Raw genomic sequence first — 12,568 nt, 5'->3', positions numbered from 1 at the left:
AAGGGGAGATCAAGCAGGCTCTGGACAAGACAGCGAAAGGGAAGACACCGGGCTGTGATGGCCTCCCCTTTGAGTTTTATTCAGTTTTTTGGCATATTTTAAAGCAAGATTTTACACGGGTGGTGCAATATGTTTTTAACTCAGGTATTTTAGCGGAGTCTATGAAGAAAGGAGTTATTACCTTGATACATAAGAAAGGTGATGAAAGAGATTTGAAAAACTGGAGGCCGATCACATTATTGAATACAGATTATAAGATCATTGCAAAGATTGTGGCGAACAGGATGAGTGACATAGTTGAGCACCTTGTTGGAGAATACCAAGTTTGTGCAGTGCCAAATAGGAGAATAACTGATAATTTATTAGTTTTAAGAGACTCTATTTATTATAGTAATTTTAATAAGAATGCACTTTTTGTGGAATCCATTGATTTTGAAAAAGCTTATGACAGAGTTGCTCATGATTTTATGTTTATGGTTTTAAAGCATATGGGTATTCCTGAGAAGCTACTGTTTGTGATTAAAAGTTTTTATTATGGGGCAACAAGTCAGATTTTAGTCAATGGACATGTGGGGCCGGGTTTTAATATTTTATCAGGAGTACGACAGGGATGCCCACTCTCCCCAATTTTATTCATTTGTGTCATTGAGGCCTTGCTCAAAAATGTACAGAAGGACAAATGTGTGAGTGGTGTTTTTATCCCGGGAAGTAATGGAAGGAATTTGAAGGTTTTAAGTTACATGGATGATGTGGTTTTTACTTGCACTTCCCAAGCTGATCTTAATAGAGTGAATTTGCATGTAAAGATTTTTTGTTGTATTGCTGGTATGAAAGTCAATTGGGGGAAGTGCCAATTGAGTAATTTTGGAAAGCAAGGAAAAGTGGTGGTGGATGGCGTGGATGAGAAGGAAGATATTGAAGTGTTAGGGGTTGTTTTTGAAAAAAATCTAAAAGGAGGGAAAAGTTATGAGAAGTTGGAGGAGAAGATAGAGAAGAAATTATCTTTTTGGAAATTGAGAAACTTGTCCCTTAAAGGTAAAGTTCTGATTTTAAAGGCAGTAATTTTGCCACTACTATTATATACTGCAATGGTTTTCCCACCCGGCAAATTATGGACCAGAAGGATGACAAGGAAGTTGTTTATTTTTTTCTGGGGTTCAAAGATGGAAAAGATGAAGAGGGAGGAAGTGATGAAGAGCGTGAAGAAAGGCGGATATAATTTCCCGGATATTAATCTGTTTTTAAAGACTCATTACTTTCTTTTAATTTATAAAGTGTCTCAGTGCAATAATTGGGTGGCAGACATGAGCAGGTATTTGGCAGGATGGTTGTTTTCCAAATGGGGCTGGTGTGAGAAGGATCTGAGGAGACCAATAGCGCAAGTTATACCTACCTTCTATGTGGTTCTCAGGTCTTTCAGTGATCAATTTGGTTTGAGTTCCCTGGGAAAACCTGAGAAAAAGAAAATTGAAAATGAAATAAGAAAAAATGAGAGATTATATGAAGTACCATTCTGCACTACTGCTCAGTCTGTGAAGATCTGGAATCTTTTTAATGTTAGAGGATTATCGAATAGACAGAGAGATGTAAACTGGATGACTTTTCATGGCTGCCTCCCAACCAGAGCTTTCCTGAATGGACGAGGAATAAGAGTGAGCGAGAAATGTCCAAGAGAGGGTTGTGGAGGCAGGGAGGATACAGTGCACTTATTTTGGAACTGTTTTTATGCAAGAGAATTTTTTATGCTTCTACAGAGGTTTTTTTCTGCAATCACGGGATATGTTGATTTTAATTTTGAGAAGATTTTTATTGGTCAGGATTTTAGCAGGAGAGAGGACACACGTGAAAGCTGGATTGTATTTTCTGTTTTTAAAGAAGTTTTATGGGATTCTAGAAACCTGCTTGTTTTTAAAAATGTGTGTATTTCTCCAAGGGAGTTGAAGAGACTTTTTTTTGGAAGGTTGTTTATTATTTTTCTATTTGACAAGAAGAGAATGGGAGAGGAAGAGGCTGAAAAGATTTGGAGATACAAGGAATGGAGAAAGTTGTAAGTATCCTGATCAAGGTTTTGAATTTGTGCTTCTCTTATAGTTTTCTTATTGAGATATTTTTCCGCATGATGTTTTTTCAGACTTTGTTTAGAAGTGATGAGTTTTGGTAGGTGACCTGATGATCGCTTGAACAATAGTCTGTAACTGAGGAAAAAAAAAAAAAAAAAAAAAAATCTGTTCTTATCAGTTTAATATCTGATACGTCCCCTATCTGGGGACCATATATTAAATGGATTTTTGAGAACGGGGGCCGATTTCGAAGCTTGCTTCCGTCGCCCTATGCATTGACCCGATATGGCAGTATCTTCGGGTACAGTGCACCACCCCCTTACAGGGTTAAAAAGAAAGATTCCTACTTTCATTGCTACCTGCTTGCTGGCTAGCCAGCTAGCCAGCCCTGTGGGCCTTGCTGCTGCTGCAGCCAAAAAACAAAAGGTGGTGCTGCTGCTGCTTCTGCTGCTTCTGCTTCTGCTTGTGTCTGGCCGCTGTTGGAGCGTCCAGGCACAGGACTTCTGCTGCTGCTGACTAAATGGCCTCCTTAATTGGATCATTTGAGTAGCCAGCACACCTGTGCAGGTAGGGCATGACATGATAGGCAGCTGCCTTGATAGCGGGTGGGTGCTGAATGTTCCTAATTGACAAAATAAGATTAATGCTTATGAAGAAATATAAAATCTCATCCCTTCCCCAATATCGCGCCACACCCCTACCCCTTAATTCCCTGGTTGAACTTGATGGACATATGTCTTTTTTCGACCGTACTAACTATGTAACTATGTAACATAACATGGGGGGGGGGGGGGGGGGGGTCTCCTGGCTGTTCACACAGGTGTGTCATTGCTGTACATTGACCATGCATTGCTTCTGTGGTATTGCAAAGGCAAAGACAAATGCTTCCAGCCATCCATTGCACTAATGGATTGGTCATCATCTGGCTGTCTATGTCCCGCATCAATATAGACCAAAGTACAGAGGGTTAGGCTATGCTATTGTGCACCTACCTGATGCATCAGAAGGTGCGAGGCCCTTGCTAAATTCTGTGCACAGACTTTGAGATCTATACTTTAGACTGTATCTAAACCTGCTCCAACATGGACTGACATTCTGGCCTACTTTCAGCCGATGCGACTTGTCTGTCGCTGAACAGTCGCTTTTTATGTATTCAGCACCTATGTATATAATGTTGTAAAAATGCTCTAGAAGCTAAAGTCGCAGAAATGTCACACATATTTGGCCTGCAACTTTCTGTGCGACAAATTCAGACAGGAAAAATCAGTATAAATCCTTAGAAAATTATCCCCCAGTGTCTCCATCTGCTGGCGGTATTGAATAAGCATTGCTGCACTGATGGGGTATGCATTAGACGAAAAAAAAGAAGAAAAAGAAGAATAATACGCCCAGAAAAGAGGCGAAAAGGAGAAAAACGTAAAAAAACGTGAAAAAAAAGTAAGAGGAAGAGAAGGGAAAAAAAGGTGGAAATGGGTTTAAAAGTGATTTCAGCGGAGAAATATATATATATATATATATATATATATATATATATATACACGCGCACACACACACATATATATAAACGTATTCTCCGTTGAGATATTGCAGCCGCTGCTGTGTCCAGGCCCAGGAGCCTTAGCACTGTGCTGTGATGTCACTCAATACCACTGACATCACTAGGTGTAAACAACATCTCTCCTTTGCTGTGTATGTGACTATGGAGCTGTTTGGTGATGTCGTCTATTATGGCCTTCATAGAAGCAACAGGAGATTGTTGCATCCATCTAGAACCCTCAGAACTACAGTGCTATGATGTCACTCACTTCCACAGGCCTTGCAGAGTGTAAACAACAACAACCCAGCTTTGTTGTGTATGTAACCATAGGGATTTGTGATGTCACCTAGAACCTTCACAGCAGCGACAGCTTTATGAGGAGCATCAGCACTGCTCTGCCTGAGCAGAACCATCACCGCCATAGGTTGTCAAATAACCCGGGTTTAACCCACACAGGTAAGTCCAATGGGGTGCAGGCATGTCCTCTATGCTTACAGCTTCCCGTGGGTGTTGGTTTGATACCGTTTGGGGACAGCCAAGGAGGCATCTGCAGGCAACAAAGGTAGGTGTGTGCTTGTGTGTGTGTTTCCTATGCAGATCCTAAGCCCAGTGTCACATGCAAGTAGGAGGAGTAAGAAGGGTTCCTGGCAAGTCCGGGTTATGGATTGCATTTAAAAAGGCCCCGTGGGAGTGCAATGGGCCCCTGTCTTGCTGCTTAGCAATAATGGTATGGGTTTAGGTTCTGCTGTGTGTACTGGTGGTTGACTGCCCCCCAGCCCAGAGTGTGCATGGAAAATTGTCTGGCAGTCTCCCTGACAGCAAGCAGTGATAGTGCCCATGAAGGGCACCTTGTTGGGCCCGCCCCTTTCACGGTTATCGCTTCTCGGCCTTTTGGCTAAGATCCTGTGCGGTTTACCGGGCAGGGTAGGAGTCGGAAGGGGTGGTGATCGGGGCCCTCTTTTGCGGGGGGGCCCTGGATTGTTACTGGGTTGCGATAGTGGGTATCTTAACCTGCAAAAATGAGCGGAGAGAGGACTCGAGGACTCGAGGATACGGTGCGGATTTACGTTCCTGGCGAACACCGGGGGACGATTGGATTGGATCAAGTTGTGCTGGAGATTCTTCGCAAGCTCCAGTACCTTCAGGTATGGCATGTAATCGCTATGCAAGACTTCCCTAGGCAAGGGATTTACGATATAACCTTTTATGATTCTGAGGTTTGCCAGAGGGTCTACATGGACTTAGAAGTGATGAAGAGGAGGAATGAGCCAGCTATAATGAGTAAGGTGAAAGTGGAGCCATTATTCATGAATATGTCTAAGGTTGTTATAGTCCATATGTACAACCCGAAGGTTTCGGATGAGATGGTGACCAATTTTTTGTACCGATATTGTGATGAAGTTAAATTTCTTGGAAGACTCAAGAACAGACATGGGTACTTTAATTGTAAAAGGAAATTTGTTGTAAAATTTAAAAAGGACGAAGGAATGGAAGAGGGAAGGAAGAGTATACCACAGGTATTTTCTATTGGAGGAGAAAGAGGTTTTTGTTTTTATGAAGGACAGTTGCAGTACTGTAGACGTTGTCACGCTTATGGACATGTACAGGAGTCTTGCCCTGAGCAAGGAGTATGCTGCAGGAATTGTGGGAAATCAGGTCACAACTCGGGTGAATGTACTGAGAAGAAAACGTGTGATATCTGTGGTAGTGAGGAGCATTTGGCTAGAGGATGCAGTTTATGGTATAGAAAGAAAATGAGCTATGCTGACGCAGCAGGAAATAGAAGAGAGGAAAGAGGAGAAAGGCCATTTCCACGTGTTTTTGGTGTGAATGCTGAGGTGACTCAGGTGATTGACGAGAACTCTGTAAAAGGGAGTGCAGCAGGTGTGACAGTGCAGCACATGAATACTCAGGAAAAATCTGGAAAAGGGGAGGAGGGTGACTCCACTGGTGTGCATTGTGAGGAGACTGGTGTTGGTGAAGAGTTTACTGAGGTCAGTAAGAAGAAAGCACGTAAAGGGAAAAAAGAGAAAGTGGTGGAGAGTGTGGAGACTGTGTGTAGGGAGGTTCCCCCATGTGAAGAAACAATTGAGGATTTTGAATGCCCAAACCCAGTGGTGGGGGAGGAGGAGGGGATGGAGTTTCAGGAGAATGAGAGTGAGAGATCCCTAACACCTGGGCAGAGGGTGATTAGTGGGGAGGAGAATGTAACATCTGAAGAGGAGGAGAAGGAGGAGGAGGAGGGGGAAGATGAAGATGAAGATGCAAATGGAGGCTTTCAAGGTAAAAGTAAAAGGTGTAAGAAAGGGAGTTGGTCAGGGGATCAGACGGATCCTGTGTATGGAGGTGAGAAAATGATGGACAGGGACTCTCAAGTGGGGTCGCCTGATTGCTATGGGATGCTGCTAAGGAAGGTTGAAGGTCAGAATACTAACTTCTAGTTAAAATGGATGTTAAGAAAATGGATTGCCTTCTTTCCTTTTTAATGGCATTGGTTGTGGCTACTCTTAATGTTCGGAGTATAGGAACAACCATCAGAAGAGCAGCAGTTTTTGATTTTTTGGAGAATGTGAAGGGAGATATATTTTGTTTACAGGAGTGTGCAATTAAGTCTGCACCTTATGTAGATGAATGGAAGAGAGGGCAGTCTTTTTGGTCTACATGCACAGAGAATAAAAATGAAGGTGTGGGGATTTTATTGTGTAACAGGGACATTAAAGTTTTAAATTGCCAAGTTTTAGTACCAGGTCGTTGTATGGTTTTAAATTTTCAGTTTTTAGGCCAGAGAATGAGAGTTTTTAATGTATATGCGCCAGCAGAAAAACAGGCACGTGTGTTATTTTTAGAGTCTCTTAAACTTTTTATTCCTGGTCGTGATGGTACTATTATTGTTGGTGATTTTAACTGCATTAGATCCGTCAATGATCGTGAGAGCTCTGCTAAGGTTAGAACTGATATTACTTCAAATGTTTTAAACCAAATTATTCAAGACTTACATTATTCTGATGTTGGACTGATGGTTAGCACTGATGAAAGATACACCTATATATCAGATAGTGGCCGCTGTAAATCCCGGATTGATTACATTCTTGTCTCTGAGGGGATTAAGGTGGTCCGGTGCAATCAAATGATGTCAACTTTCTCAGATCATAAGATGGTGTCGGCAGAAATAAGTATTGCAGAGTCCTTTCATTTTGGTAGAGGGCTCTGGAAATTAAATGTAAGTCTATTAGAAGATGAAGAAGTAATGTCCGGTTTTAAAGATTTTTTTTTATCTTGTACTTCTAAACAATCTGTTTTTAGTAATGTTTTAGCTTGGTGGGATTGGGCAAAAAGTGAGTTTGCTAAGTATTTTAAGTTCATTTGCATAAGGAGGGCACAAGAAAAGAGGAGGGGTTATGAAAGGCTTATCTCACGTTTAGAAACTCTCTTTAAGTTTAAACATGTTGGTGTGGAGGTGGAGGAGGAAATTGAGAAGGTGAAAATTGAGATGAAGAACAGGTTGTTGGAAAGAGGTAGAAATATTGTTTTTAAATCCAAAGTTCAACATTTGGAGGAAAATGAACAATGTACAAGATATTTCTTTAAAAAATGTTTTAATGCTAGGGGTGTTTTTAAGTCTGTTTTAACTCCTACAGGGGAAGTTGTTGGTGATGAGATGGTGAAGGAGATTGGCAGATTTTATGAAACACTTTTTAGTAATAAGAGCAGAGCCAGTGAGACGGAGATGAATGATTATTGTAATATTTTAGAGAATAATGTCCCTGAAGGAAAAAGTGCATTTTTAATTGAGGAAGTTTGTGAAGGGGAGATCAAGCAGGCTCTGGACAAGACAGCGAAAGGGAAGACACCGGGCTGTGATGGCCTCCCCTTTGAGTTTTATTCAGTTTTTTGGCATATTTTAAAGCAAGATTTTACACGGGTGGTGCAATATGTTTTTAACTCAGGTATTTTAGCGGAGTCTATGAAGAAAGGAGTTATTACCTTGATACATAAGAAAGGTGATGAAAGAGATTTGAAAAACTGGAGGCCGATCACATTATTGAATACAGATTATAAGATCATTGCAAAGATTGTGGCGAACAGGATGAGTGACATAGTTGAGCACCTTGTTGGAGAATACCAAGTTTGTGCAGTGCCAAATAGGAGAATAACTGATAATTTATTAGTTTTAAGAGACTCTATTTATTATAGTAATTTTAATAAGAATGCACTTTTTGTGGAATCCATTGATTTTGAAAAAGCTTATGACAGAGTTGCTCATGATTTTTTGTTTATGGTTTTAAAGCATATGGGTATTCCTGAGAAGCTACTGTTTGTGATTAAAAGTTTTTATTATGGGGCAACAAGTCAGATTTTAGTCAATGGACATGTGGGGCCGGGTTTTAATATTTTATCAGGAGTACGACAGGGATGCCCACTCTCCCCAATTTTATTCATTTGTGTCATTGAGGCCTTGCTCAAAAATGTACAGAAGGACAAATGTGTGAGTGGTGTTTTTATCCCGGGAAGTAATGGAAGGAATTTGAAGGTTTTAAGTTACATGGATGATGTGGTTTTTACTTGCACTTCCCAAGCTGATCTTAATAGAGTGAATTTGCATGTAAAGATTTTTTGTTGTATTGCTGGTATGAAAGTCAATTGGGGGAAGTGCCAATTGAGTAATTTTGGAAAGCAAGGAAAAGTGGTGGTGGATGGCGTGGATGAGAAGGAAGATATTGAAGTGTTAGGGGTTGTTTTTGAAAAAAATCTAAAAGGAGGGAAAAGTTATCAGAAGTTGGAGGAGAAGATAGAGAAGAAATTATCTTTTTGGAAATTGAGAAACTTGTCCCTTAAAGGTAAAGTTCTGATTTTAAAGGCAGTAATTTTGCCACTACTATTATATACTGCAATGGTTTTCCCACCCGGCAAATTATGGACCAGAAGGATGACAAGGAAGTTGTTTATTTTTTTCTGGGGTTCAAAGATGGAAAAGATGAAGAGGGAGGAAGTGATGAAGAGCGTGAAGAAAGGCGGATATAATTTCCCGGATATTAATCTGTTTTTAAAGACTCATTACTTTCTTTTAATTTATAAAGTGTCTCAGTGCAATAATTGGGTGGCAGACATGAGCAGGTATTTGGCAGGATGGTTGTTTTCCAAATGGGGCTGGTGTGAGAAGGATCTGAGGAGACCAATAGCGCAAGTTATACCTACCTTCTATGTGGTTCTCAGGTCTTTCAGTGATCAATTTGGTTTGAGTTCCCTGGGAAAACCTGAGAAAAAGAAAATTGAAAATGAAATAAGAAAAAATGAGAGATTATATGAAGTACCATTCTGCACTACTGCTCAGTCTGTGAAGATCTGGAATCTTTTTAATGTTAGAGGATTATCGAATAGACAGAGAGATGTAAACTGGATGACTTTTCATGGCTGCCTCCCAACCAGAGCTTTCCTGAATGGACGAGGAATAAGAGTGAGCGAGAAATGTCCAAGAGAGGGTTGTGGAGGCAGGGAGGATACAGTGCACTTATTTTGGAACTGTTTTTATGCAAGAGAATTTTTTATGCTTCTACAGAGGTTTTTTTCTGCAATCACGGGATATGTTGATTTTAATTTTGAGAAGATTTTTATTGGTCAGGATTTTAGCAGGAGAGAGGACACACGTGAAAGCTGGATTGTATTTTCTGTTTTTAAAGAAGTTTTATGGGATTCTAGAAACCTGCTTGTTTTTAAAAATGTGTGTATTTCTCCAAGGGAGTTGAAGAGACTTTTTTTTGGAAGGTTGTTTATTATTTTTCTATTTGACAAGAAGAGAATGGGAGAGGAAGAGGCTGAAAAGATTTGGAGATACAAGGAATGGAGAAAGTTGTAAGTATCCTGATCAAGGTTTTGAATTTGTGCTTCTCTTATAGTTTTCTTATTGAGATATTTTTCCGCATGATGTTTTTTCAGACTTTGTTTAGAAGTGATGAGTTTTGGTAGGTGACCTGATGATCGCTTGAACAATAGTCTGTAACTGAGGAAAAAAAAAAAAAAAAAAAAAAATCTGTTCTTATCAGTTTAATATCTGATACGTCCCCTATCTGGGGACCATATATTAAATGGATTTTTGAGAACGGGGGCCGATTTCGAAGCTTGCTTCCGTCGCCCTATGCATTGACCCGATATGGCAGTATCTTCGGGTACAGTGCACCACCCCCTTACAGGGTTAAAAAGAAAGATTCCTACTTTCATTGCTACCTGCTTGCTGGCTAGCCAGCTAGCCAGCCCTGTGGGCCTTGCTGCTGCTGCAGCCAAAAAACAAAAGGTGGTGCTGCTGCTGCTTCTGCTGCTTCTGCTTCTGCTTGTGTCTGGCCGCTGTTGGAGCGTCCAGGCACAGGACTTCTGCTGCTGCTGACTAAATGGCCTCCTTAATTGGATCATTTGAGTAGCCAGCACACCTGTGCAGGTAGGGCATGACATGATAGGCAGCTGCCTTGATAGCGGGTGGGTGCTGAATGTTCCTAATTGACAAAATAAGATTAATGCTTATGAAGAAATATAAAATCTCATCCCTTCCCCAATATCGCGCCACACCCCTACCCCTTAATTCCCTGGTTGAACTTGATGGACATATGTCTTTTTTCGACCGTACTAACTATGTAACTATGTAACATAACATGGGGGGGGGGGGGGGGGGGGTCTCCTGGCTGTTCACACAGGTGTGTCATTGCTGTACATTGACCATGCATTGCTTCTGTGGTATTGCAAAGGCAAAGACAAATGCTTCCAGCCATCCATTGCACTAATGGATTGGTCATCATCTGGCTGTCTATGTCCCGCATCAATATAGACCAAAGTACAGAGGGTTAGGCTATGCTATTGTGCACCTACCTGATGCATCAGAAGGTGCGAGGCCCTTGCTAAATTCTGTGCACAGACTTTGAGATCTATACTTTAGACTGTATCTAAACCTGCTCCAACATGGACTGACATTCTGGCCTACTTTCAGCCGATGCGACTTGTCTGTCGCTGAACAGTCGCTTTTTATGTATTCAGCACCTATGTATAATGTTGTAAAAATGCTCTAGAAGCTAAAGTCGCAGAAATGTCACACATATTTGGCCTGCAACTTTCTGTGCGACAAATTCAGACAGGAAAAATCAGTATAAATCCTTAGAAAATTATCCCCCAGTGTCTCCATCTGCTGGCGGTATTGAATAAGCATTGCTGCACTGATGGGGTATGCATTAGACGAAAAAAAAGAAGAAAAAGAAGAATAATACGCCCAGAAAAGAGGCGAAAAGGAGAAAAACGTAAAAAAACGTGAAAAAAAAGTAAGAGGAAGAGAAGGGAAAAAAAGGTGGAAATGGGTTTAAAAGTGATTTCAGCGGAGAAATATATATATATATATATATATATATATATATATATATATACACGCGCACACACACACATATATATAAACGTATTCTCCGTTGAGATATTGCAGCCGCTGCTGTGTCCAGGCCCAGGAGCCTTAGCACTGTGCTGTGATGTCACTCAATACCACTGACATCACTAGGTGTAAACAACATCTCTCCTTTGCTGTGTATGTGACTATGGAGCTGTTTGGTGATGTCGTCTATTATGGCCTTCATAGAAGCAACAGGAGATTGTTGCATCCATCTAGAACCCTCAGAACTACAGTGCTATGATGTCACTCACTTCCACAGGCCTTGCAGAGTGTAAACAACAACAACCCAGCTTTGTTGTGTATGTAACCATAGGGATTTGTGATGTCACCTAGAACCTTCACAGCAGCGACAGCTTTATGAGGAGCATCAGCACTGCTCTGCCTGAGCAGAACCATCACCGCCATAGGTTGTCAAATAACCCGGGTTTAACCCACACAGGTAAGTCCAATGGGGTGCAGGCATGTCCTCTATGCTTACAGCTTCCCGTGGGTGTTGGTTTGATACCGTTTGGGGACAGCCAAGGAGGCATCTGCAGGCAACAAAGGTAGGTGTGTGCTTGTGTGTGTGTTTCCTATGCAGATCCTAAGCCCAGTGTCACATGCAAGTAGGAGGAGTAAGAAGGGTTCCTGGCAAGTCCGGGTTATGGATTGCATTTAAAAAGGCCCCGTGGGAGTGCAATGGGCCCCTGTCTTGCTGCTTAGCAATAATGGTATGGGTTTAGGTTCTGCTGTGTGTACTGGTGGTTGACTGCCCCCCAGCCCAGAGTGTGCATGGAAAATTGTCTGGCAGTCTCCCTGACAGCAAGCAGTGATAGTGCCCATGAAGGGCACCTTGTTGGGCCCGCCCCTTTCACGGTTATCGCTTCTCGGCCTTTTGGCTAAGATCCTGTGCGGTTTACCGGGCAGGGTAGGAGTCGGAAGGGGTGGTGATCGGGGCCCTCTTTTGCGGGGGGGCCCTGGATTGTTACTGGGTTGCGATAGTGGGTATCTTAACCTGCAAAAATGAGCGGAGAGAGGACTCGAGGACTCGAGGATACGGTGCGGATTTACGTTCCTGGCGAACACCGGGGGACGATTGGATTGGATCAAGTTGTGCTGGAGATTCTTCGCAAGCTCCAGTACCTTCAGGTATGGCATGTAATCGCTATGCAAGACTTCCCTAGGCAAGGGATTTACGATATAACCTTTTATGATTCTGAGGTTTGCCAGAGGGTCTACATGGACTTAGAAGTGATGAAGAGGAGGAATGAGCCAGCTATAATGAGTAAGGTGAAAGTGGAGCCATTATTCATGAATATGTCTAAGGTTGTTATAGTCCATATGTACAACCCGAAGGTTTCGGATGAGATGGTGACCAATTTTTTGTACCGATATTGTGATGAAGTTAAATTTCTTGGAAGACTCAAGAACAGACATGGGTACTTTAATTGTAAAAGGAAATTTGTTGTAAAATTTAAAAAGGACGAAGGAATGGAAGAGGGAAGGAAGAGTATACCACAGGTATTTTCTATTGGAGGAGAAAGAGGTTTTTGTTTTTATGAAGGACAGTTGCAG

The 12,568-nt window shown here is 41.6% G+C and overlaps 2 pseudogenes; both read left to right on the top strand.

The window, feature by feature from the left end:
- The first annotated feature begins 2,172 nt into the window (after window positions 1–2,172).
- LOC130350049 (U2 spliceosomal RNA) lies at window positions 2,173–2,377 on the top strand (annotated as a pseudogene).
- A 7,195-nt stretch (window positions 2,378–9,572) lies between these two features.
- Window positions 9,573–9,777, top strand: LOC130350047 (U2 spliceosomal RNA; annotated as a pseudogene).
- The last annotated feature ends 2,791 nt before the right edge of the window (window positions 9,778–12,568 follow it).

This window comes from Hyla sarda, unplaced genomic scaffold (genome assembly GCF_029499605.1).
Source record: "Hyla sarda isolate aHylSar1 unplaced genomic scaffold, aHylSar1.hap1 scaffold_932, whole genome shotgun sequence".
In the NCBI taxonomy this organism is placed as follows: Eukaryota; Metazoa; Chordata; class Amphibia; order Anura; family Hylidae; genus Hyla; species Hyla sarda.
This window is presented reverse-complemented; position numbering and strand designations above follow the sequence as displayed.